The sequence below is a fragment of the Hipposideros armiger genome, unplaced genomic scaffold, assembly GCF_001890085.2.
Source record: "Hipposideros armiger isolate ML-2016 unplaced genomic scaffold, ASM189008v1 scaffold_48, whole genome shotgun sequence".
Lineage (NCBI taxonomy): Eukaryota > Metazoa > Chordata > Mammalia > Chiroptera > Hipposideridae > Hipposideros > Hipposideros armiger.
Genome location: NW_017731398.1, coordinates 2,120,057 through 2,125,287, shown reverse-complemented (window position 1 = coordinate 2,125,287; position 5,231 = coordinate 2,120,057).

Genomic DNA, 5,231 nt, shown 5'->3' with positions numbered 1-5,231 from the left:
CATTTCCTCTAAATTTGCTAAATCAAACATTTAAAGATGGTTTTACTTTTTCAAAAACTTAACAAAATGGGTAACTTTACATTTGTTTTTTTCACAGCTCTTTCCCTAAGAATACACTGAAACCACCCCCCCCCGAGAAATGTTTGTAAAGTTTGATATCAGTTATTAATTGAGAATGATTTAAAATCCATCCTATATCCCATTTTCCCTTCCAATTTCCAAAAGCAATATGATCTAATTTGGAATTTTCAATTATAGTAACCCAAATATTTTCTCTTTCAACTTGGATAATGGATCATTACATTTGCAGAAGACACCATGTTCCAAGGTATAATGAGCCTTAAAAGTTTTCTTCAGATACATGTTCACCAGCCTCCCAAAACTTATCCAAGTAGTGAGTACCTGTCCTGTCCTCAGAAAACCCACCCCAGTTCATCAATTCAATATGCAAAGTGCCAGTCTGGGTGGTTTTCAACTAAATATTTCTTCTATACTGTAATTAGAAATATAGCTCCTTGAGTTCAGAAATGTAATTGCAGTACTAAATATAGTGTCCAGGGAGGAGTCTACCTGTAATATTTTCCTCCAACTGCCTTGGTGATGAGAGAATGAGCTGTTAGGAAGACAGGCCTCAGCCTACTTTGAACAACCACTGTCATTGATTGTTTAAAGGCCATCGAGGACAGACTAAATGAGGAGCTAACTTCACATACCTCAGATGTATCAAAACAATGGTAGCCAAACTTGCAATGTTTTCTCCAAACATTACATCTGAAAGAGCCATCCTAAGCTTTCACCGTGTGACTGCTGAGTGTTCTTTCCTGATTGCAGAGGGCGCCCCTGACACTCGCAGGTTGTATCACTGGCGGACACATTCAGGGGAGGGGTTTAGAATCAGGCCTAGTATGTTCTCAGTTTGCAATTTACAATTGTATTGATCACTCTTCCTCACTGACATCCCCTCGATTTTGGCCATCTTGGCTGCCAAAACCGAAAATGCAAGGCACAGTGCATTCCCCTCTGTGTAGCAGGATCTGCAGCATTTTGGTGTCTTCGACCCCTGGCCTTGTGTGATTGGAGGAGGAACAGAAATAGTTCTATGCCACCAAAACCATGTGCCACCTTTGGAATGGCCTCATCTCCTCTCTCTATATATAGGGAGCAGCCCTGGGGCTGGAGGGAAGAAGTTGCGACACCTGGGCCAGGCCTGTGGCAGGCCGGCTGCCCCCCAGCTGGCAGCTGTGTGTGTGTGTGTGGGGGGTGCAGCTTGGCCCCAATGCTGCTTAGTCAGGCTCCAATGCCTCGCCAAGCTGCAGATGTGCCCAGACCTGCCACCACCAGGTGTCTGTGCCTGGGCCTGGAGGTGACAGAGCAAATGTGACTCTTGCTTCCTGGTGTTTCCCGACACTGTCCTCAAAGGAATGTGGAGGACTCAGGCGAGGCCACCTCAGAAGGCCTCTGACAGAGCCACAGCTCTCTGCCCACCCTGACATGTCAAAAGCCCTGCCCCTTTGGCCCTCACACAGTCTTCCTGCAAACAGCCCCAGGGTTGGCTCCTCCTCCAGGCTACTGATGGGCTCAGGTGGGAGGCAACTACCCACCTGCCCTGCTGTAATATGCTGTTTCTTCCCATCATCAGTGCCCAAACCTCCATAGCTAAAGGTTTTTCTTTTCTTTTTAATACAATGATCCCATGATTAAAAATACTTTTTTTTAATTAAAACAATTTTTTTTTCAAGTTCATTTGTCTCCACTGGGGAAAATTTTCTTGTGAGAATTAGTTTCCCAAGGAAAGGGTCTTCTGTATTTAATAGAATTATTAACTTGAGGGAGTCTTATCAGGATATAAATATTGGAAAATTTTCACAGCCATTAGTGGACTCTGAATCCAACACAAAAAGGTTGTTACTGATCTCTGTGTGGCTTTTGAGAATTCCATTTAAAGCTCAGGCGGGCTGTGAACCGTTCTCCATCAGGAGTGGTATTCACGCTGCAAATATTTATTGCACACCTACTACATGCTATAAGCCCAGGCCTCAAAAAGACATTGCTATATATATACATATATATATATATATATATGTATATATATAGCAGAGGATGCAAATGAACAGCACATTGGCCAGATATAGCCAACAAACATATTTTGTTCAACTCACACCATATTTATCAAAAATTTGAACTAGTTGCCAACTTTGAAATATCTGAATATTTCCAGCTTCTCTTGAAAACTCAAGAATTCTGGCAAAACTGAGTCTACATTCTGGCTGATGACAAGCAGAGTAACAACTGCCCGCCCACTTTAGATAGGTTCTGGGTTCACAGGGCCGCCACCTGCCCAGCCCCTGGGTATATGCTGGTGGCTCTCAGATGGGCACACCTGCCCTGAAAGGCCTCACTCAGGGACAGGCAACCCACACAAGTCTCTCATCTCAGAAGAGTTGCTTCTTGCCTCCAGAAGAACGGGTCACAGGGACTTCCTTATTTTGTGTCTTCTCAACTTTTCCCCTGTTTAATACAGATTTTTTTAATCCTTGGAATTGTCAAGTTAGAGAAGACATCCTGTTTCTAGGGCTTGCTCAAATGAGGAACTTGACACAAATGCAATGCGGCAAGGCTGAGGCACAGAAGCAAACAGTGAGGACTATGAGAGCAGTGTGGCACTCAGGGATCCCCATCAGCCAGATGAAGAAGCTGAGGCCTCAAGAAGAAAAAAGCCAGGTCCCATTACTGACAGAACAGTAGAACAGAAGTGTGTTGTGGATGGTCTTTAGGCAGCTGGTGCCACATTCTTTGCTATACGCAGGGGTGGTTTCTCTGCCCCAGGTTCTGCTTACATGTTTTCAAGGAGTGGCACAAAAGCCCATTAGATTTAGGAGTAAATGAAAGGGCTGACTTCAGAAGTCACATGCTAATATCAGGTACCTGATTCCAAATGCAACTACCGAAGTTTAGTCATTTTCATCTAGCCATACTGATTATATGTGGGTCGAAATTGTCATATTTGAAGAAATATGCCTATCGATCCCAATGGAGTGTGTTGGTTGAGGCAGCGTGTCTCCATGTTTTCAATTTAAGTATTGCCAAAATTTTCCTTGTATTTGTTACCAGGAATAGTTAAACAGGTTGGTCCTGATATTTGTTGGTAGTTTCATTAAAACAAATATAATTCATTTGCAACAAACACAAAGATACTGACTAAAACTTTCAAGAGGACGGAGAAAAGGTAGTTATACGGGCCACCACCTGGGACTTGAGACATTTTGGTGTATTTAAAATAAGCATATACGGTCATTCAATAACACTACCAAGTGTTGTTGTTACCAAGGACTCCTCTGATAACAAATTTACATTAATTTGAAAATCAATTTTATGTTCAGCAGAAAGAGAGGGGAGTTTGCAGAACAGAGACTCTTATTTAGCCCCAACAATCTGGCCAGGGACAGGGTTTCATACCTACTTTTAAAGATGAGGACAGTGAGGCCAAGGAAGCTGACTTCTCTAGCCAGTTTCCAATTGCTGGGAACTGGCTACACCGGGGTCATTCTACCTCTAGAACCTGAGCTTCGTCTGTTACAAATCATAGCACAGAAGCTACTAAATTGAGTGGTGACCAAAGACGTTCAGACAAGGACTAGGCTAGAGAATGCAATAAGCACAATAAGAGAGGCAGATACAAATGCTTCTGGGGGTGTGGGGGGGAGAGGGTCAGAAGAGGGCAAAAGCAAATGGAGAGTTGGTGGTGATTTCAGGGACGCAGGGACATTGGAAAGAAAGGCCTTGAAGGATGCATTGTGTTACAACAGGCAGAGAAGAGAGGAGGAGCAAAGGAGAGATTGGCACCAGAAGAATGGCAGCAGTTTAGGTTTGGAATTCACAAAGCAAAGCTTCATAACTAACTTAACCATACGAAAAAAAAAAATTTCCCAACACTTGTAACGCAGGGCCGAGGCTATCACATGAGACCAGGCCAGCACATGTCTGCCAGGAAGGGCACCGTGCGGCAGACCCAGAACAGTCACCAGTCCTATATGAGTGTCCCACCTGTTGAGAGGGACCAGGGTTCTGTGCAACCCATGAAGCGCACCCAGAGACCCACCCTCTTCCACATGCATCCTTTTCCCTCCTTGCGCTCCTCGCCTTCTCGGAGGCCTGCACCTTTCAGAACCAGAACCGGACCGTCTGCAGCTCACTTCTCTTTCTGTGCCATCACCCATCTTTCCCACAATCTCTGATTGTGTTTCCGGGTGAACCATCTCCACCAGCAGCAAGGTGGGTGGAATACATCGGGGAGGAGGCAGCAGGAACCCCCCCACCCCACCCCACCCCCCAAGTCCTGCCTTCAGAGAATCTCTTGAGGGAACTTGAAAGGCAAGGAAGGCCTGACTGTCCTGAGGCTCTGTGTCCGCCCTGCCCGGGGACCTGCTTCGACAGCTGTGGACCATCTCTGGCAGCTCGCAGGGGTCAAGGATGCTCTGGTGCTCAGGCCTCCCCGGGAAGGGGAAGCCGCCTGTCAGGCCAGGCCCTCCCCCTGTGCTCACCGGGGGCCCAGCCCGTGTGCTGTGTTAAGACATTTCATTTTATTGTATCCTTGGCACCCAATAAGAGAGGTGCAAATCTGATCCCATTTACAACTCAAGCAAGTGAGGCTCCGAGGGCCAGGTCCCTCGTCCCGGGCACGCGGCCCAGCTGGGACTGTAATTCGCGCGGCCTCACAGCAGGGGAGGGGGGCTCGTTGGGGGGTTCTCTCTGCAAAGCCTCCCGGCGACCCCCCCTGGCTCCACATTCGGGGACGCGTCCCTGACACCGCGTCTGGAAATAAGCTTCTGGTGGCGAGCGTGGCGCGGCGGGACCCCGAGGGCGCCCCGGGGGAGGAAGGCGGCGGAATCGGCCCCGAGACAAGAGCCAGCGAACTTCAGAGCGCTTGGCCTCCCCGGAGAGGCAGACGCGGACACGTCTGTGTCTCGCCGACAAGTGCCTTCAAGCCCGGCGGGGCAGACACCTCCGCGCCCGCGGCCGCCGGCGAGGTCTCTGCGGGCTGCGGGCCCGGCCTCGCCTCAGCTGCGCGGACTTGAGTGCGTTCGCGGGCGGCCCAGAGGGGGCGGCCTCCCCGGCGGGAGGGCGGGCGGCGCGGCTGCCCGAGCCTGGGGCGGGGGACTGTGTGACTGGGCGGCCCCGCGGAGGGGGAGGGGAAGGCAGGGGAGGGGAGGGGAGAGCTATAAATGATTTTC